A 22,006-nucleotide genomic window follows, 5' to 3' on the forward strand; every position below is an offset into this window, starting at 1 on the left:
GCTCATGTCCGTGTTGTCTCTCCCCACCCGCCGCCTGCTCATGTCCGTGTTGCCTCTCCCCAACCGCCGCCCACCCCCGCTCATGTCCGTGTTGTCTCTCCCCACCCGCCGCCCGCTCATGTCCGTGTTGTCTCTCCCCACCCGCCGACCGCTCATGTCCGTATGTCTCTCCCCACCCGCCGCCCACCCCCGCTCATGTCCGTATGTCTCTCACCACCCGCCGCCCACCCCCCGCTCATGTCCGTGTGTCTCTCCCCCTCCCGCCCACCCCCGCTCATGCCTCGTGTGTCTCTCCCCCTCCCGCCCACCCCCTGCTCATGCCCCGTGTGTCTCTCCCCCTCCCGCCCACCCCCCGCTCATGCCTCGTGTGTCTCTCCGCCTCCCGCCCACCCCCCGCTCATGCCTCATGTGTCTGTCTCCCTCCCCCCACCCCCGCTCTTGTCCCGTGTTTCTGTCTCCCTCCCCCCACCCCCGCTCTTGTCCCGTGTGTCTTTCCCCCTCCCACCCACCCCCGCTCTTGCCCCCTGTGTCTTTCCCCCTCCCGCCCACCCCCGCTCTTGCCCCATGTGTCTTTCCCCCTCCCGCCCACCCCCGCTCTTGCCCCGTGTGTCTTTCCCCCTCCCGCCCACCCCCGCTCTTGCCCCGTGTGTCTTTCCCCCTCCCGCCCACCCCCGCTCTTGCCCTGTGTGTCTTTTTTCCCCCGTCCGCCCACCCCCGCTCTTGCCCCGTGTCTCTTTCCCCCTCCCACCCACCCCCGCTCTTGCCCCGTGTCTCTCTGTTGTTCCCCCCACCCCCTGCTCATGCCCCGTGTCTCTCTCCTGTTGCCCCCCACCGCCCGCTCATGCCCCGTGTCTGTCTCCTGTTGCCCCCCACCTCCCTATCATGCCCCGTGTCTGTCTCCTTTTGCCCTCCACCCCCCGCTCCTGCCCCTTGTCTCTCTGTTGTTCCCCCCACCCCCCGCTCCTGCCCCGTGTCTGTCTCCTGTTGCCCCCCACCCCCCGCTCCTGCCCCGTGTCTCTCTGTTGTTCCCCCCACCCCCTGCTCATGCCCCGTGTCTCTCTCCTGTTGCCCCCCACCGCCCGCTCATGCCCCGTGTCTAACTCCTGTTGCCCCCCACCTCCCTATCATGCCCCGTGTCTGTCTCCTGTTGCCCTCCACCCCCCGCTCCTGCCCCTTGTCTCTCTGTTGTTCCCCCCACCCCCCGCTCCTGCCCCGGGTCTGTCTCCTGTTGCCCCCACCCCCCGCTCCTGCCCCGTGTCTCTCTGTTGTTTCCCCCACCCCCCGCTCATGCCCCGTGTCTGTCTCCTGTTCCCCCCACCCCCTGCTCATGCCCCGTGTCTGTCTCCTGTACCCCCCACCACCCGCTCATGCCCCGTGTCTGTCTCCTGTTGCCCTCCACCCCCCGCTCCTGCCCCGTGTCTCTCTGTTGTTCCCCCCACCCCCCGCTCATGCCCCGTGTCTCTCTCCTGTAGCCCCCCACCCCCCGCTCATGCCCCGTGTCTGTCTCCTGTACCTCCCACCGCCCACTCATGCCCCGTGCCTGTCTCCTGTTGCCCCCCAACCCCCTCTCATGCCCCGTGTCTGTCTCCTGTTCTCCCCACCCCCTGCTCATGCCCCGTGTCTGTCTCCTGTTGCCCTCAACCCCCGCTCATGCCCCGTGTCTGTCTCCTGTGTTGCCCCCCACCCCCCGCTCCTGCCCCGTGTCTCTCTCCTGTTGCCCCCCACCCCCTGCTCATGCCCCGTGTCTGTCTCTTTTGCTCCCCCCCACCCCCTGCTCATGCACCGTGTCTCTCTCCTGTTGCCCCCCACCCCCTGCTCATGCCCCGTGTCTGTCTCCTGTACCCCCCGCTCATGCTCGTGTCTGTCTCCTGTACCCCCCACCCCCCTGCTCATGCCCCGTGTCTGTCTCCTGTTGCCCCCCCTGCTCATGCCCCGTGTCTGTCTCCTGTACCCCCCACCCCCGCTCAAGCCCCGTGTCTGTCTCCTGAACCCCCCCACCCCCCCGCTCATGCCCCATGTCTGTCTCCTGTTGCCCCCCTGCTCATGCCCCGTGTCTGTCTCCTGTTCCCCCCACCCGCTTATGTCCCGTGTCTCTCTCCTGTTGCCCTCCACCCCCCGCTCCTGCCCCGTGTCTCTCTGTTGTTCCCCCCACCCCCCGCTCATGCCCCGTGTCTCTCTCCTGTAGCCCCCCACCCCCCGCTCATGCCCCGTGTCTGTCTCCTGTACCTCCCACCGCCCACTCATGCCCCGTGCCTGTCTCCTGTTGCCCCCCAACCCCCTCTCATGCCCCGTGTCTGTCTCCTGTTCTCCCCACCCCCTGCTCATGCCCCGTGTCTGTCTCCTGTTGCCCTCAACCCCCGCTCATGCCCCGTGTCTGTCTCCTGTGTTGCCCCCCACCCCCCGCTCCTGCCCCGTGACTCTCTCCTGTTGCCCCCCACCCCCAGCTCATGCCCCGTGTCTGTCTCATTTGCTCCCCCCCACCCCCTGCTCATGCACCGTGTCTCTCTCCTGTTGCCCCCCACCCCCTGCTCATGCCCCGTGTCTGTCTCGTGTACCCCCGCTCATGCTCGTGTCTGTCTCCTGTACCCCCCACCCCCCTGCTCATGCCCCGTGTCTGTCTCCTGTTGCCCCCCTGCTCATGCCCCGTGTCTGTCTCCTGTACCCCCCACCCCCCGCTCATGCCCCGTGTCTGTCTCCTGAACCCCCCCACCCCGCCGCTCATGCCCCATGTCTGTCTCCTGTTGCCCCCCTGCTCATGCCCCGTGTCTGTCTCCTGTTCCCCCCACCCGCTTATGTCCCGTGTCTCTCTCCTGTTGCCCCCACCCCCCGCTCATGCCCCGTGTCTGTCTCCTGTACCCCCCACCCCCCCGCTCATGCCCTGTGTCTCTCTTCTGTTGCCCCCCACCCCCTCCTCATGCCCCGTGTTTGTCTCCTGTACCCCCTCCCACCCCCCGCTCATGCCCCATGTCTCTCTCCTGTTGCCCCCCACTACCCCGCTCATGCCCCGAGTCTGTCTTCTGTACCCCCCACCCCCCGCTCATGCCCAGTGTCTGTCTCCTGTTCCCCCCACCCCCCGCTCATGCCCCATGTCTGTCTCCTCTTGCTCCCACCCATGCCCCGTGTCTGTCTCCTGTACCCCCCCACTCCGCGCTCATGCGCCTGTCTGTCTCTTGTTGCCCCCCACCCCCCGCTCATGCCCCGTGTTTGTCTCCTGTTCTCCCCACCCCCCGCTCATGCCCCGTGTCTGTCTCCTGTTCCTCCCACCCCCGCTCATGCCCTGTGTCTGTCTCTTGTTGCCCCCCACCCCCCGCCCATGCCCCGTGTCTGTCTCCTGTTCTCCGCACCCCCCGCTCATGCTCCGTGTCTGTCTCCTGTTCCCCCACCCCCTGCTCATGCCCCGTGTCTGTCTCCTGTTGCCCCCTCCCTCCGCTCATGCCCCGTGTCTGTCTCTGTTCCCCCCCCCCCCGCTCATGCCCCGTGTCTGTCTCCTGTTCCCCCACCCGCTCATGTCCCGTGTCTCTCTCCTGTTGCCCCCACCCCCCGCTCATGCCCCGTGTCTGTCTCCTGTACCCCCCGCTCACGCCCCGTGTCTCTCTTCTGTTGCCCCCTGCTCATGCTCCGTGTCTGTCTCCTGTACCCCCTCCCACCCCGCTCATGCCCCATGTCTCTCTCCTGTTGCCCCCCACTACCCCGCTCATGCCCCGTGTCTGTCTTCTGTACCCCCACCCCCCGCTCATGCCCAGTGTCTGTCTCCTGTTCCCCCCACCCCCCGCTCATGCCCCATGTCTGTCTCCTCTTGCTCCCACCCATGCCCCGTGTCTGTCTCCTGTACCCCCCACTCTGCGCTCATGCCCGTGTCTGTCTCCTGTTGCCCCACACACCACCGCTCATGCCCGTGTCTGTCTCCTGTTGCCCCCCACCCCCTCGCTCATGCCCCGTGTCTGTCTCCTGTTCTCCCCACCCCCCGCTCATGCCCCGTGTCTGTCTCCTGTTCCTCCCACCCCCGCTCATGCCCTGTGTCTGTCTCTTGTTGCCCCCCACCCCCGCTCATGCCCCATGTCTGTCTCCTGTTCTCCCCACCCCCCGCTCATGCTCCGTGTCTGTCTCCTGTTCTCCCCCACCCCCGCTCCATGCCCCGTGTCTGTCTCCTGTTGCCCCCCACCCCCTGCTCATGCCCCGTGTCTGTCTCCTGTTGCCCCCCACCTACCGCTCATGCCCCGTGTCTGTCTCCTGTTGCCCCCCACCCCCTGCTCATGCCCTGTGTCTGTCTCCTGTTGCCCCCCACCCCCTGCTCATGCCCTGTGTCTGTCTCCTGTTGCCCCTCACCCCCCGCTCATGCCCCGTGTCTGTCTCTGTTGTTCCCCCCACCCCTGCTCATGCCCCGTGTGTCTTATCCCCTCCCGCCCACCCCGCTCTTGCCCCGTGTGTCTTTCCCCCTCCCGCCCACCACCGCTCTTGCCCCGTGTGTCTTTCCCCATCCTGCCCACCCCCGCTCTTGCCCCGTGTGTCTTTCCCCCTCCCCCCCACCCCCGCTCTTGCCCCGTGTGTCTTTCCCTCTCCCGCCCATCCCCCGCTCTTGCCCCGTGTCTCTTTCCCCATCCCGCCCACCCCCGCTCATGCCCCGTGTCTGTCTCCTGTTGCCCCCCACCCCCCGCTCCTGCCCCGTGTCTCTCTGTTGTTCCCCCCACCCCCTGCTCATGCCCCGTGTCTCTCTCCTGTTGCCCCCCACCGCCCGCTCATGCCCCGTGTCTGTCTCCTGTTGCCCTCCACCCCCCGCTCCTGCCCCGTGTCTCTTTGTTGTTCCCCCTACCCCCCGCTCCTGCCCCGTGTCTGTCTCCTGTTGCCCCCACCCCCCGCTCCTGCCCCGTGTCTCTCTGTTGTTCCCCCCACCCCCCGCTCATGCCTTGTGTCTGTCTCCTGTACCCCCCACCACCCGCTCATGCCCCGTGTCTGTCTCCTGTTGCCCTCCACCCCCCGCTCCTGCCCCGTGTCTCTCTGTTGTTCCCCCCACCTCCCGCTCATGCCCCGTGTCTCTCTCCTGTAGCCCCCCATCCCCCGCTCATGCACCGTGTCTGTCTCCTGTACCCCCCACCGCCCACTCATGCCCCGTGTCTGTCTCCTGTTACCCCCCACCCCCCTCTCATGCCCCGTGTCTGTCTCCTGTTCTCCCCACCCCCCGCTCATGCCCCGTGTCTGTCTCCTGTTGCCCTCACCCCCCGCTCATGCCCCGTGTCTGTCTCCTGTTGCCCCCCACCCCCCGCTCCTGCCCCGTGTCTCTCTCCTGTTGCCCCCACCCCCTGCTCATGCCCCGTGTCTGTCTCTTTTGCTCCCCCCCACCCCCTGCTCATGCCCCGTGTCTCTCTCCTGTTGCCCCCCACCCCCTGCTCATGCCCCGTGTCTGTCTCCTGTACCCCCCGCTCATGCTCGTGTCTGTCTCCTGTACCCCCCCACCCCCCTGCTCATGCCCCGTGTCTGTCTCCTGTTGCCCCCCCTGCTCATGCTCCGTGTCTGTCTCCTGTTCTCCCCACCCCCGCTCATGCTCCGTGTCTGTCTCCTGTTCTCCCCCACCCTCCGCTCATGCCCCGTGTCTGTCTCCTGTTGCCCCCAACCCCCCGCTCATGCCCCGTGTCTGTCTCCTGTTGCCCCCGACCTCCCGCTCATGCCCCGTGTCTGTCTCCTGTTGCCCCCCACCCCCTGCTCATGCCCTGTGTCTGTCTCCTGTTGCCCCTCACCCCCTGCTCATGCCCCGTGTCTGTCTCTGTTGTTCCCCCCACCCCTGCTCATGCCCCGTGTGTCTTTCCCCCTCCCGCCCACCCCCGCCCTTGCCCCGTGTGTCTTTCCCCCTCCCGCCGACCCCCGCTCTTGCCCCGTGTGTCTTTCCCCCTCCCGCCCACCCCCGCTCTTGCCCCGTGTGTCTTTCCGCCTCCCGCCCACCCCCGCTCTTGCCCCGTGTGTCTTTCCCTCTCCCGCCCATCCCCCGGTCTTGCCCCGTGTCTCTTTCCCCCTCCCGCCCACCCCCGCTCATGCCCCGTGTCTGTCTCTGTTGCCCCCCACCCACCGCTCCTGCCCCGTGTCTCTCTGTTGTTCCCCCCATCCCCTGCTCATGCCCCGTGTCTCTCTCCTGTTGCCCCCCACCGCCCGATCATGCCCAGTGTCTGTCTCCTGTTGCCCCCCACCCTCCTATCATGCCCCGTGTCTGTCTCCTGTTGCCCTCCACCCCCCGCTCCTGCCCCGTGTCTCTTTGTTGTTCCCCCCTACCCCCTGCTCCTGCCCCGTGTCTGTCTCCTGTTGCCCCCACCCCCCCGCTCCTGCCCCGTGTATCTCTGTTGTTCCCCCCACCCCCCGCTCATGCCTCGTGCCTGTCTCCTGTTCCCCACACCCCCTGCTCATGCCCCGTGTCTGTCTCCTGTACCCCACACCACACGCTCATGCCCCGTGTCTGTCTCCTGTTGCCCTCCACCCCCCGCTCCTGCCCCGTGTCTCTCTGTTGTTCCCCCCACCCCCCGCTCATGCCCCGTGTCTCTCTCCTGTAGCCCCCGACCTCCCGCTCATGCACCGTGTCTGTCTCCTGTACCCCCCACCGCCCACTCATGCCCCGTGTCTGTCTCCTGTTACCCCCCACCCCCCGCTCCTGCCCCGTGTCTCTCTCCTGTTGCCCCCCACCCCCTGCTCATGCCCCGTGTCTGTCTCCTGAACCCCCCCACCCCCCCGCTCATGCCCCATGTCTGTCTCCTGCTGCCCCCCTGCTCATGCCCCGTGTCTGTCTCCTGTTCCCCCCACCCGCTTATGTCCCGTGTCTCTCTCCTGTTGCCCCCACCCCCCGCTCATGCCCCGTGTCTGTCTCCTGTACCCCCCACCCCCCCGCTCATGCCCTGTGTCTCTCTTCTGTTGCCCCCCACCCCCTCCTCATGCCCCGTGTTTGTCTCCTGTACCCCCTCCCACCCCCCGCTCATGCCCCATGTCTCTCTCCTGTTGCCCCCCACTACCCCGCTCATGCCCCGAGTCTGTCTTCTGTACCCCCCACCCCCCGCTCATGCCCAGTGTCTGTCTCCTGTTCCCCCCACCCCCCGCTCATGCCCCATGTCTGTCTCCTCTTGCTCCCACCCATGCCCCGTGTCTGTCTCCTGTACCCCCCCACTCCGCGCTCATGCGCCTGTCTGTCTCCTGTTGCCCCCCACACCACTGCTCATGCCCCGTGTCTGTCTCCTGTTGCCCCCCACCCCCTCGCTCATGCCCCGTGTCTGTCTCCTGTTCCTCCCACCCCCGCTCATGCCCTGTGTCTGTCTCTTGTTTCCCCCCACCCCCCGCTCATGCACCGTGTTTGTCTCCTGTTCTCCCCACCCCCCGCTCATGCCCCGTGTCTGTCTCCTGTTCCTCCCACCCCCGCTCATGCCCTGTGTCTGTCTCTTGTTGCCCCCCACCCCCGCCCATGCCCCGTGTCCGTCTCCTGTTCTCCGCACCCACCGCTCATGCTCCGTGTCTGTCTCCTGTTCCCCCCACCCCCTGCTCATGCCCCGTGTCTGTCTCCTGTTGCCCCCTCCCTCCGCTCATGCCCCGTGTCTGTCTCCTGTTGCCCCCCACCCCCCGCTCATGCCCCGTGTCTGTCTCCTGTTCCCCCCACCCGCTCATGTCCCGTGTCTCTCTCCTGTTGCCCCCACCCCCCGCTCATGCCCCGTGTCTGTCTCCTGTACCCCCCCGCTCATGCCCCGTGTCTCTCTTCTGTTGCCCCCTGCTCATGCTCCGTGTCTGTCTCCTGTACCCCCGCTCATGCCCCATGTCTCTCTCCTGTTGACCCCCACTACCCCGCTCATGCCCCGTGTCTGTCTTCTGTAACCCCCACCCCCCGCTCATGCCCAGTGTCTGTCTCCTGTTCCCCCCACCCCCCGCTCATGCCCCATGTCTGTCTCCTCTTGCTCCCACCCATGCCCCGTGTCTGTCTCCTGTACCCCCACTCTGCGCTCATGCCCGTGTCTGTCTCCTGTTGCCCCCCACACCACCGCTCATGCCCGTGTCTGTCTCCTGTTGCCCCCACCCCCTCGCTCATGCCCCGTGTCTGTCTCCTGTTCTCCCCACCCCCCGCTCATGCCCCGTGTCTGTCTCCTGTTCCTCCCACCCCCGCTCATGCCCTGTGTCTGTCTCTTGTTGGCCCCCGCCCCCCGGTCATGCCCCATGTCTGTCTCCTGTTCTCCCCACCCCCCGCTCATGCTCCGTGTCTGTCTCCTGTTCTCCCCCACCCCCCGCTCATGCCCCGTGTCTGTCTCATGTTGCCCCAAACCCCCTGCTCATGCCCCGTGTCTGTCTCCTGTTGCCCCCCACCTCCTGCTCATGCCCCGTGTCTGTCTCGTGTTGCCCCCCACCCCCTGCTCATGCCCTGTGTCTGTCTCCTGTTGCCCCCCACCCCCTGCTCATGCCCTGTGTCTGTCTCCTGTTGCCCCTCACCCCCCGCTCATGCCCCGTGTCTGTCTCTGTTGTTCCCCCCACCCCTGCTCATGCCCCGTGTGTCTTATCCCCTCCCGCCCACCCCCGCTCTTGCCCCATGTGTCTTTCCCCCTCCCGCCCACCCCCGCTCTTGCCCCGTGTGTCTTTCCCCCTCCCACCCACCCCCGCTCTTGCCCCGTGTGTCTTTCCCCCTCCCGCCCACCCCCGCTCTTGCCCCGTGTGTCTTTCCCTCTCCCGCCCATCCCCCGCTCTTGCCCCGTGTCTCTTTCCCCATCCCGCCCACCCCCGCTCATGCCCCGTGTCTGTCTCCTGTTGCCCCCCACCCCCCCGCTCCTGCCCGTGTCTCTCTGTTGTTCCCCCCACCCCCTGCTCATGCCCCGTGTCTCTCTCCTGTTGCCCCCCACCGCCCGCTCATGCCCCGTGTCTGTCTCCTGTTGCCCCCCACCCCCCTATCATGCCCCGTGTCTGTCTCCTGTTGCCCTCCACCCCCCGCTCCTGCCCCGTGTCTCCTTGTTGTACCCCCCACCCCCCGCTCATGCCTCGTGTCTGTCTCCTGTACCCCCCACCACCCGCTCATGCCCCGTGTCTGTCTCCTGTTGCCCTCCACCCCCCGCTCCTGCCCCGTGTCTCTCTGTTGTTCCCCCCACCTCCCGCTCATGCCCCGTGTCTCTCTCCTGTAGCCCCCCACCCCCCGCTCATGCACCGTGTCTGTCTCCTGTACCCCCCACCGCCCACTCATGCCCCGTGTCTGTCTCCTGTTACCCCCCACCCCCCTCTCATGCCCCGTGTCTGTCTCCTCTTCTCCCCACCCCCCGCTCATGCCCCGTGTCTGTCTCCTGTTGCCCTCACCCCCCGCTCATGCCCCGTGTCTGTCTCCTGTTGCCCCCCACCCCCCGCTCCTGCCCCATGTCTCTCTCCTGTTGCCCCCCACCCCCTGCTCATGCCCCGTGTCTGTCTCTTTTGCTCCCCCCACCCCCTGCTCATGCCCCGTGTCTCTCTCCTGTTGCCCCCCACCCCCTGCTCATGCCCCGTGTCTGTCTCCTGTACCCCCCCGCTCATGCTCGTGTCTGTCTCCTGTACCCCCACCCCCCTGCTCATGCCCCGTGTCTGTCTCCTGTTGCCCCCCCTGCTCATGCCCCGTGTCTGTCTCCTGTTCTCCCCACCCCCGCTCATGCTCCGTGTCTGTGTCCTGTTCCCCCCCACCCCCCGCTCATGCCCCGTGTCTGTCTCCTGTTGCCCCCCACCCCCCCCTCATGCCCCGTGTCTGTCTCCTGTTGCCCCCGACCTCCCGCTCATGCCCCGTGTCTGTCTCCTGTTGCCCCCCACCCCCTGCTCATGCCCTGTGTCTGTCTCCTGTTGCCCCTCACCCCCTGCTCATGCCCCGTGTCTGTCTCTGTTGTTCCCCCCACCCCTGCTCATGCCCCGTGTGTCTTTCCTCCTCCCGCCCACCCCCGCCCTTGCCCCATGTGTCTTTCCCCCTCCCGCCCACCCCCGCTCTTGCCCAGTGTGTCTTTCCCCCTCCCGCCCACCCCCACTCTTGCCCCGTGTGTCTTTCCGCCTCCCGCCCACCCCCGCTCTTGCCCCGTGTGTCTTTCCCTCTCCCGCCCATCCCCCGCTCTTGCCCCGTGTCTCTTTCCCCCTCCCGCCCACCCCCGCTCATGCCCCGTGTCTGTCTCTGTTGCCCCCCACCCCCCGCTCCTGCCCCGTGTCTCTCTGTTGTTCCCCCCACCCCCTGCTCATGCCCCGTGTCTCTCTCCTGTTGCCCCCCACCGCCGCTCATGCCCCGTGTCTGTCTCCTGTTGCCCCCCACCCTCCTATCATGCCCCGTGTCTGTCTCCTGTTGCCCTCCACCCCCCGCTCCTGCCCCGTGTCTCTTTGTTGTTCCCCCCACCCCCCGCTCCTGCCCCGTGTCTGTCTCCTGTTGCCCCCACCCCCCGCTCCTGCCCCGTGTATCTCTGTTGTTCCCCCCACCTCCCGCTCATGCCTCGTGCCTGTCTCCTGTTCCCCACACCCCCTGCTCATGCCCCGTGTCTGTCTCCTGTACCCCACACCACCCGCTCATGCCCCGTGTCTGTCTCCTGTTGCCCTCCACCCCCCGCTCCTGCCCCATGTCTCTCTGTTGTTCCCCCCACCCCCCGCTCATGCCCCGTGTCTCTCTCCTGTAGCCCCCCACCTCCCGCTCATGCACCGTGTCTGTCTCCTGTACCCCCCACCGCCCACTCATGCCCTGTGTCTGTCTCCTGTTACCCCCCACCCCCCTCTCATGCCCCGTGTCTGTCTCCTGTTCTCCCCACCCCCCGCTCATGCCCCGTGTCTGTCTCCTGTTGCCCTCACCCCCGCTCATGCCCCGTGTCTGTCTCCTGTTGCCCCCCACCCCCCGCTCCTGCCCCGTGTCTCTCTCCTGTTGCCCCCCACCCCCTGCTCATGCCCCGTGTCTGTCTCTTTTGCTCCCCCCACCACCTGCTCAGGCCCCGTGTCTCTCTCCTGTTGCCCCCCACCCCCTGCTCATGCCCCGTGTCTGTCTCCTGTACCCCCCGCTCATGCTCGTGTCTGTATCCTGTATCCCCCCACCCCCCTGCTCATGCCCCGTGTCTGTCTCCTGTTGCCCCCCTGCTCATGTCCCGTGTCTGTCTCCTGTACCCCCCACCCCTTGCTCATGCCCCGTGTCTGTCTCCTGTACCCCCCACCCCCCCGCTCATGCCCCATGTCTGTCTCCTGTTGCCCCCCTGCTCATGTCCTGTGTCTCTCTCCTGTTGCCCCCACCCCCTGCTCATGCCCCGTGTCTGTCTCCTGTACCCCCCCAACCCCCCGCTCATGCCCCGTGTCTCTCTTCTGTTGCCCCCCACCCCCTCCTCATACCCCGTGTCTGTCTCCTGTACCCCCTCCCACCCCCCGCTCATGCCCCATGTCTCTCTCCTGTTGCCCCCCACTACCCCGTTCATGCCCCGTGCCTGTCTTCTGTACCCCCCACCCCCCGCTCCTGCCCCGTGTCTCTCTCCTCTTGCCCCCCACCCCCTGCTCATGCCCCGTGTCTGTCTCTTTTGCTCCCCCCACCACCTGCTCATGCCCCGTGTCTCTCTCCTGTTGCCCCCCACCCCCTGCTCATGCCCCGTGTCTGTCTCCTGTACCCCCCGCTCATGCTCGTGTCTGTATCCTGTATCCCCCCACCCCCCTGCTCATGCCCCGTGTCTGTCTCCAGTTGCCCCCCCTGCTCATGTCCCGTGTCTGTCTCCTGTACCCCCAACCCTCGCTCATGCCCCGTGTCTGTCTCCTGTACCCCCCACCCCCCCGCTCATGCCCCATGTCTGTCTCCTGTTGCCCCCCTGCTCATGTCCCGTGTCTCTCTCCTGTTGCCCCCACCCCCTGCTCATGCCCCGTGTCTGTCTCCTGTACCCCCCCAACCCCCCGCTCATGCCCCGTGTCTCTCTTCTGTTGCCCCCCACCCCCTCCTCATACCCCGTGTCTGTCTCCTGTACCCCCTCCCACCCCCCGCTCATGCCCCATGTCTCTCTCCTGTTGCACCCCACTACCCCGCTCATGCCCCGTGCCTGTCTTCTGTACCCCCCACCCCCCGCTCATGCCCAGTTTCTGTCTCCTGTTCCCCCCACCCCCCGCTCATGCCCCATGTCTGTCTCCTCTTGCTCCCACCCATGCCCCGTGTCTGTCTCCTGTACCCCCCACTCCGCGCTCATGCCCGTGTCTGTCTCCTGTTGCCCCCCACACCACCGCTCATGCCCAGTGTCTGTCTCCTGTTGCCCCCCACCCCCTCGCTCATGCCCCGTGTCTGTCTCCTGTTCCTCCCACCCCCGCTCATGCCCTGTGTCTGTCTCTTGTTGCCCCCCACCCACCGCTCATGCCCCGTATCTGTCTCCTGTTCTCCCCACGCCCCCCTCATGCCCCGTGTCTGTCTCCTGTTCCTCCCACCCCCGCTCATGCCCTGTGTCTGTCTCTTGTTGCCCCCCACCCCCCGCTCATGCCCCGTGTCTGTCTCCTGTTCTCCCCACCCCCCGCTCATGCTCCGTGTCTGTCTCCTGTTCCACCCCACCCCCCGCTCATGCCCCGTGTCTGTCTCCTGTTGCCCCCCACCCCCCGCTCATGCCCCGTGTCTGTCTCCTGTTGCCCCCCACCCCCCGCTCATGCCCCGTGTCTGTCTCCTGTTCCCCCCACCCGCTCATGTCCCGTGTCTCTCTCCTGTTGTCCCAACCCCCCCGCTCATGCCCCGTGTCTGTCTCCTTTACCCCCCCACCCCCCCGCTCATGCCCCGTGTCTGTCTCCTTTACCCCCCCACCCCCCCGCTTATGCCCCGTGTTCTCTTCTGTTGCCCCCACCCCCTGCTCATGCCCCGTGTCTATCTCCTGTACCCCCTCCCACCCCCCGCTCATGCCCCATGTCTCTCTCCTGTTGCCCCCCACCTCCGCGCTCATGCCCCGTGTCTGTCTTCTGTACCCCCCACCCCCCGCTCATGCCCAGTGTCTGTCTCCTGTTCCCCCCACCTCCCGCTCATGCCCCATGTCTGTCTCCTTTTGCTCCCACCCATGCCCCGTGTCTGTCTCCTGTACCCCCCCACTCCGCGCTCATGCCCGTGTCTGTCTCCTGTTGCCCCCCACAACACCGCTCATGCCCCGTGTCTGTCTCCTGTTGCCACCCCCCCATCGCTCATGCCCCGTGTCTATCTCCTGTTCTCCCAACCCCCCGCTCATGCCCAGTGTCTGTCTCCTGTTCCTCCCATTCCCCTGCTCATGCCCTGTGTCTGTCTCTTGTTGCCCCCCACCCCTGCTCATGCCCCATGTCTGTCTCCTGTTCTCCCCACCCCCGCTCATGCCCCGTGTCTGTCTCCTGTTGCCCCCCACCCCCCGCTCATGCCCCGTGTCTGTCTCCTGTTGCCCCCCACCCCCCGCTCATGCCCAGTGTCTGTCTCCTGTTGCCCCCCACCCCCTGCTCATGCCCTGTGTCTGTCTCCTTTACCCCCCACCCCCCGCTCATGCCCCGTGCCTGTCTCCTTTACCCCCCACCCCCCCGCTCATGCCCCGTGTCTCTCTTCTGTTGCCCCCCACCCCCTGCTCATGCCCCGTGTCTGTCTCCTGTACCCCCTCCCACCCCCCGCTCATGCCCCATGTCTGTCTCCTTTTGCTCCCACCCATGCCCCGTGTCTGTCTCCTGTTGCCCCCCACCCCCCGCTCATGCCCAGTGTCTGTCTCCTGTTGCCCCCCACCCCCTGCTCATGCCCTGTGTCTGTCTCCTTTACCCCCCACCCCCCGCTCATGCCCTGTGTCTCTCTCCTGTTGCCCCCCACTACCCCGCTCATGCCCCGTGTCTGTCTTCTGTACCCCCCACCCCCCGCTCATGCCCAGTGTCTGTCTCCTGTTCCCCCCACCCCCCGCTCATGCCCCATGTCTGTCTCCTTTTGCTCCCACCCATGCCCCGTGTCTGTCTCCTGTACCCCCCCACTCCGCGCTCATGCCCGTGTCTGTCTCCTGTTGCCCCCCACACCACCGCTCATGCCCCGTGTCTGTCTCCTGTTGCCACCCCCCCATCGCTCATGCCCGTGTCTGTCTCCTGTTCTCCCCACCCCCCGCTCATGCCCCGTGTCTGTCTCCTGTTCCTCCCATTCCCCGCTCATGCCCAGTGTCTGTCTCTTGTTGCCCCCCACCCCCGCTCATGCCCCATGTCTGTCTCCTGTTCTCCCCACCCCCCGCTCATGCTCCGTGTCTGTCTCCTGTTCTCCCCCACCCCCCCGCTCATGCCCCGTGTCTATCTCCTGTTGCCCCCCACCCCCCGCTCATGCCCCGTGTCTGTCTCCTGTTGCCCCCCACCCCCCGCTCATGCCCAGTGTCTGTCTCCTGTTGCCCCTCACCCCCTGCTCATGCCCCGTGTCTGTCTCTGTTGTTCCCCCCACCCCCGCTCATGCCCCGTGTCTGTCTCCTGTTGCCCGCACCCCCTGCTCATGCCCCGTGTCTCTCTCCTGTTGCCCCCCACCCCCCGCTCATGCCCCGTGTCTGTCTCCTGTACCCCCCACCCCGCTCTTGCCCTGTGTGTCTGTCTGCCTACCACCCACCCCCGCTCTTGCCCCGTGTGTCTGTCTCCCTCCTGCCCACCCCTGCTCTTGCCCCGTGTGTCTGTCTCCCTCCCGCCCACCCCCGCTCTTGCCCCGTGTGTCTGTCTCCCTCCCGCCCACCCCCGCTCTTGCCCCGTGTGTCTGTCTCCCTCCCGCCCACCCCCGCTCTTGCCCCGTGTGTCTGTCTCCCTCCTGCCCACCCCCGCTCTTGCCCCGTGTGTCTGTCTCCCTCCCTCCCACCCCCGCTCTTGCCCCGTGTGTCTGTCTCCCTCCCGCCCACCCCCGCTCTTGCCCCGTGTGTCTGTCTCCCTCCCGCCCACCCCCGCTCTTGCCCCGTGTGTCTTTCCCCCTCCCGCCCACCCCCGCTCTTGACCCGTGTGTCTTTCCCCCTCCCGCCCACCCCCGCTCTTGGCCCGTGTGTCTTTCCCCCTCCCGACCACCCCGCTCTTGGCCCGTGTGTCTTTCCCCCTCCCGCCCTCCCCCCTCTTGGCCCGTGTGTCTTTCCCCCTCCCGCCCACCCCCGCTCTTGGCCCATGTGTCTTTCCCCCTCCTGCCCACCCCCGCTCTTGGCCCCGTGTCTCTTGCCCCCTACCGCCCACCCCCGCTCTTGGCCCCGTGTCTCTTGCCCCCTCCCGCCCACCCCTGCTCTTGGCCCCGTGTCTCTTGCCCCCTCCCGCCCACCCCCGCTCTTGGCCCTTTGTCTCTTGCCCCCTCCCGCCCACCCCTGCTCTTGGCCCCGTGTCTCTTGCCCCCTCCCGCCCACCCCCGCTCTTGGCCCCGTGTCTCTTGCCCCCTCCCGCCCACCCCCACTCTTGGCCAGTGTCTCTTGCCCCCTCCCGCCCACCCCCGCTCTTGGCCCCATGTCTCTTGCCCCTTCCTGCCCACCCCTGCTCTTGGCCCCGTGTCTCTTGCCCCTATCCCGCCCACCCCCGCTCTTGGCCCCGTGTCTCTTGCCCCCTCCCGCCCACCCCCGCTCTTGGCCCCGTGTCTCTTGCCCCCTCCCGCCAACCCCCGCTCTTGGCCCCGTGTCTCTTGCCCCCTCCCGCCCACCCCCGCTCTTGGCCCCGTATCTCTTGCCCCCTCCCACCCACCCCCGCTCTTGGCCCTGTGTCTCTTGCCCCCTCCCGCCCACCCCCGCTCTTGCCCCGTGTCTTCCCCCCTCCGCCCACCCCCGCACTTGCCCCTTCTGTCTTCCCCCCTCCCGCCCACCCCTGCTCTTGCCCCTTGTGTCTTCCCCCCTCCCGCCCACCCCCGCTCTTGCCCCTTGTGTCTCTCCCCCCTCCCGCCCACCGCTCATGCCCCGTGTGTCTCTCCCTCCCGCCCACCGCTCAAGCCCCGTGTGTCTCTCTCCCTCCCCCCACCCCCGCTCATGCCCCGTGTGTCTCTCCCCTTCCCCCACCCCCCGCTCATGCCCCGTGTCTGTCTCCTGTTCCCCTCCACACCCGCTCATGCCCCGTGTCTGTGTCCTGTTCCCCCCCGCTCATGCCCCATGTATATCTCCTGTTGCCCCCCACCCTCCCGCTCATGCCCCGTGTCTGTCTCCTGTTCCCCCACCCGCTCATGCCCCGTGTCTGTCTCCTGTTCCCCCACACGCTCATGCCCCGTGTCTCTCTCTTGTTGCCCCCCAACCCCCCTGCTCATGCCACGTGTCTTTTTCCTGTTCCTCCCACCCCGCGCTAATGCCCCGTGTCTGTCTCCTGTTCCCCCACCCCTCGCTCATGCCCCGTGTCTGTCTCCTGTTCCCCCCACCCCCCGCTCATGCCCTGTGTCTGTCTACTGTTGCCCCTCACCCCCTGCTTATTCCCCGTGTCTCTCCTGTTGCCCCCACCCCCTGCTCATGCCCCGTGTCTGTCTCCTGCTGCCCCCCACCCCCGCTCATGCCCCGTGTCTGTCTCCTGTTGCCCCCCACCCCCCGCTCATGCCCGTGTCTGTCTCCTGTTGCCCCTCACCCCCCGTTCATGCCCCGTGTCTGTCTCCTGTTGCCCCCCACCCCCGCTCATGCCCCGTGTCTGTCTCCTGTTGCCATCCACCCCCCGCTCCTGCCCCGTGTCTGTCTCTGTTGTTCCCCCCACCCCCCGCTCATGCCCCATGTCTGTCTCCTGTTCCCCCTACCCCCTGCTCATGCCCCGTGTCTGTCTCCTGTTCCCCCCACCCCCCGCTCATGCCCTGTGTCTCTCTCCTGTTGTCCCCCGCTCATGCCCCATGTCTGTCTCCTGTACCCCCTACCGCCCGCTCATGCCCCGTGTCTGTCTCCTGTTGCCCCCCCGCTCATGCCCCGTGTCTGTCTCCGGTTCCCCCCACCCGCTCATGTCCCGTTTCTCTCTCCTTTTGCCCCCCACCCCCTGCTCATGCCCCGTGTCTGTCTCCTGTTGCCCCCCACCCCCCTCTCATGCCCCGTGTCTGTCTCCTGTTCTCCCCACCCCCCGCTCATGCTCCGTGTCTGTCTCCTGTTCCCCCACCCCCTGCTCATGCCCCGTGTCTGTCTCCTGTTGCCCTCACCCCCCGCTCATGCCCCATGTCTGTCTCCTGTTGCCCCCCACCCCCCGCTCATGCCCCGTGTCTGTCTCTTTTGTTCCCCCCACCCCCCGCTCATCCCCTGTGTCTGTCTCCTGTTCCTCCCACCCCACGCTCATGCCCCGTGTCTCTCTCCTGTTGCCCCCCACCCCCTGCTCATGCCCCGTGTCTGTCTCCTGTACCCCCCCACCCCCGCTCATGCTTGTGTCTGTCTCCTGTTGCCCCCACCCCCGCTCCTGCCCTGTGTCTCTCTCCTGTTGCCCCCCACCCCCCGCTCATGCCCCGTGTCTGTCTCTTTTGTTCCCCCCACCCCCCGCTCATCCCCTGTGTCTGTCTCCTGTTCCTCCCACCCCCCGCTCATGCCCTGTGTCTCTCTCCTGTTGCCCCCACCCCCTGCTCATGCCCCGTGTCTGTCTCCTGTTCCCCCTACCCGCTCATGTCCCGTGTCTCTCTCCTGTTGCCCCCCACCCCCCGCTCAGGCCCTGTGTCTGTCTCCTGTACCCCCCCACCCCCCCACTCATGTCCCATGTCTCTCTCCTGTTTCCCCCACCCCCCGCTCATGCCCCATGTCTCTCTCCTGTTGCCCCCCACTACCCCGCTCATGCCCCGTGTCTGTCTCCTGTTACCCCCACCCCCCGCTCATGCCCCGTGTCTGTCTCCTCTTGCTCCCACCCATGCCCCGTGTATGTCTCCTGTTGCCCTCCACCCCCTGCTCATGCCCCGTGTCTGTCTCCTGTTGCCCCCCACCCCGCGCTCATGCCCCGTGTCTCCCTCGTGTTCCCCCCACCCCCGCTCATGCCCCGTGTTTCCCTCGTGTTACCCCCCGCCCCCGCTCATGCTCTGTGTCTCCCTCGTGTTCCCCCCCACCCCCTGCTCATGCCCCTTGTCTCTCTCCTTTCCTCCCCACCGCCGCTCATGTCCCGTATGTGCCCTGTACCCCCCCGCTCATGCCCTGTGTCTCCCTCGTGTTCCTCCCCATCCCCTGCTCATACCCTGTGTCTCCCTCATGTTCCTCCCCACCCACTGCTCATGCCCCGTGTCTCTCTCGTGTTCCCCCCACCACCGCTCATGCCCTGTGTTTCCTTCCTTTTCCTCCTCCACCCCCTGCTCATGCCCCGTTTGTACCCTGTTCCCTCTCACCCCCCGCTCATGCCCATGTGTCTCCCCTGTGCCCCCCCTACCCCGCTCATGCGCCGTTGTGTTCTTTATACACCCCGCCTTCCCTTTCCATGGTGGCCATCTTGGTAAAAGATTTTCCTTCCTACACCGAGACGCCGCAGGCATCCCGGCGTAGGAAGGAAAATCTTTTTGTTTTTTTTACCACCCGGCATTCCCACTTTGAGGACATAAGATGTTAGTGGTCTTCATCTATTGAAAAGGATGTTATGGTCACGTTGTACTAATAAAAACCTTTAAAATTTAGTCAAAAAAAATGTTACAGGGACGTTATGGTTAAGTTGCACTAATAAAAACCTATGAAATTCAATGAAAAAACTTTGTTAAAGGGACGTTATGGTTAAATTGCGCTACTAAAAACCTATGAAATTCAGGGAAAAAACTTTGTTAAAGGGACGTTATGGTAACGTTGCGCTACTAAAAACCTATGAAATTCAGTGAAAAAACTTTGTCAAAGGAACGTTATGGTTCCAAGTAAAACCGAAAAACCCTTGAAATTCGCCAGTTATGGTAAGCTAAGCAACCATAACTCGCGCCACCACCGTGCACTGCTAAGACTAACACCCAGGACATCAAAGATGACATCACAAATGTCATTGATGACATCACTGATGACATCACATGTCTGGCTCACTCTTTTTTCTTTTGCTGACATATCTAGGCCACATGGTTTTCTTCAGTAACAGTCAGAAACTAAACATTTTATTTTATTTGTAGATGTATCCTTCAAGTAGGTTCTTACAGTAATTCTGTTAGAGTCCAGTCACATCATATGAAACATATACATACGGGAAGACACAAGCTTGAAAGACAGCAATCCTTTTTGTGCATAAAGATAATCAATAGACTTATGAGCACTTTCTGATAGTTCTGTTGTTTTTTTTTATGGCTGTACTTTCCCTGTGGGTCCAATCACATCAAGTGATACATATACATAGGGTGAATAGCAGCTTTGAAACAGAGCAATCATTTATTTGCTTGAAAATAATCAGTTAAGTTATGAATTGTTTCTGCTACTACTTGTGCTTTTTTGCTAACTTCACTTTCCCTGTATATACCCATATTGGTATGTGTTCTTGTGTCTTTGTGTTTTGTCTATAGTAATGTTTTATTAGCTACGTATTACATATTTCACAATACACAAAAATCTATTAAGAAAACAATTATCATTTCATTATTCAACATATTAACATTACGAATATTATACCTTCATCTTGTACACTGCACACCATGTTATGTTTCTGTATCAGTAGCTTAGTATACTAGATAGAACTCCATAATAGAATGCTATTTATATCAATGCATCGTTCAATGCACTAATTAGGGTATGATATTTATTGCAATGATCCTTGACACTTGTTTCGCAACATTATAATAAGAATCCCTTGTACACATATTTCATGAAAAGTACATACACATGTGATGTCATCAGTGATGTCATAAATGACATTTGTGATGTCATCTTTGATGTCCTGGGTGTTAGTCTTAGCAGTGCACGGTGGTGGCGTGAGTTATGGTTGCTTAGCTTACCATAACTGGCGAATTTCAAGGGTTTTCCGGTTTTACTTGGAACCATAACGTTCCTTTGACAAAGTTTTTTCACTGAATTTCATAGGTTTTTAGTAGCGCAACTTTACCATAACGTACCTTTAAGAAAGTTTTTTCCCTGAATATATATATATATCAGTGAAAAAACTTTTTTAAACGGACGTTATGGTTAAGTTGCGCTACTAAAAACCTATGAAATTCAGTGAAAAAAACTTTGTGAAACTGCACCTGCTTCAGCACCACCACCACCCCCTCCACCACCACCACCTCCCCAAGGGCCTGAAGAGGGGAACAGGAGTGAGGGTGCGGAGGAGGAAGAAGAGGATGATGAGAATGAGGTAGAGGAAATCCCTACTACCCGCACTAGGCGTGAGTCTTGGGTGTGGCGGTTATTTACCATACATGGGAATGGTCCTAAGGCTCGTGCGAACCATGTTACCTGCAATGAGTGCAAAATGATACTCAGTCGCGGGAAGGATGGTAACTACAGCTTTGGAACCACTACTATGAAGCGACACCTGAGGTCATTTCACTCTGGGGCTATTCGCAGGGTTGTACCTTGCGAAGAACGTAGCAGGTTGATTTCCTCTACTTCATCCTCTGTTTCTGATCCTGTCACCACAAGGACCACCTCTGTGGGACAGCGTCTTTCTGAAGCTGCCTCACAGGCCATACAGAATGCTGATGACACTTACCTTTCGAGGGTCACAGTTGTATGTATGTACTGTGACACAGTACTCTGCAGGGGGGAGCGACTTCGGAGTGCTTTTGAGACTATCGTCTCAGAGCACGAGAAGACCTGCTCACTACCCAAATAAAACCCACTCTACATCTTCCTCTCTCAGCTCGCCCTTTCTTATCCCTGTGGTTGGTGTCCCCCCCTTTACCCTCCTTTACCCTCCTCTCCTACTGTGTCGTGTCTGAAAAACCAAAAAAAATACAAAATCACAAAAATCAAAAAAAAATAAGGCTCTTTTCAGAGCCGCCTTTCCCAGTTAAAAAATAGAAGTGAAAATAAATGAAGCAGGGATCTTTGTATTTTTTAGAAGTCCGCGAACAGTTCGCGAACATTAAAAAAATTGGGTTACTACTCCATCACAAACATTGTAATTTTCTCTGGAAAGAAGTGGTGGCTCTGAAAAGAGCCTTTGGGTGGTGTTTGTAAGTCAAAAATTGTAAATGCTTAACATCTACTTCAAAATCGTTGTTGTAATTCCAAAAAAGGTCGCAATGCATTTTGTACATTTCTCAGAAAAATCTGATTGCCAGCATAAGTAAGATGGACTCCATCTCTGCGAAAAATGTATGTACTACAAAACATAATATTTTCATTGTGAAAAGAAGACATGCCAAAATCTCTTAGAAAGCCACAAACAGCCTTATTAACATTGCGCCTTGCTTTTTCCATTTGTGGACCAAATGAAGAAGAACAAAGCCACATTTGTCTCTGCGCAATCCGTGAAAATATCACTTGCGAATTTGGAAACATGTCCATAACCTTCCTCAGTCCTTCTTTCATAGCAAATTGCAAAAAAATTCCAGTCACATGCCCTAAACTGTTCCCTCCAAAATGAATTACAATTATGTCTGGATGTTGCTCTGTCTCCAAAGTAGCACAGAGAGGTAGCAAATCCAACCACTTCATTCCACGTACTCCATGCCAGTGTACTTCCACATGTGGGAATCCAAGATCTACAGCTACTCCACAGCTTTCTGCATGCACCTTCAACCAATGAATCCACGAATCTCCTAAAATCCAAACAATCTGTTTTCTGAAACACACAGCCATAGCTATCTTTTGTTCTCTCAGCAAAAAGAGTATCTCAAAAAATTTCTCCTGGCACAACACACCCACCAAACTTTCCTGACCAATCCCTTTCAGTGCTTATTCTCATTTGCATGACTTCTGAACCCAAAAATCCCCGGATGTAACTCCCGATGTCCTGGAACTACCGCCATGTCCGCGGACATTTCGTAACATGAACAGCTCTTCTACCATTTCCACTACACTCTCTCTGCCATTCCCTCATTGGATGTACCTCAAAAATCACATGACCATGCACCAATCACATTCAAGACCTCTACATCTAACTGCATCATCATAGATCAGCACTGCGAATGTACTCTGAATCTCTCTGAGTACAAGTGTCATATCATTGACAAGCAGCATCTACCAGAAATACTGTACAAGTATTCAAGATTTCTATTTGCAGCTCCACGCATATCCATATGCATGAACACAAACTTCAGGTATGCATATTTTCTGTATAGTAC

Source organism: Ambystoma mexicanum, chromosome 6p, assembly GCF_040938575.1.
Source record: "Ambystoma mexicanum isolate Mex_15411 chromosome 6p, UKY_AmexF1_1, whole genome shotgun sequence".
Classification (NCBI taxonomy): Eukaryota; Metazoa; Chordata; class Amphibia; order Caudata; family Ambystomatidae; genus Ambystoma; species Ambystoma mexicanum.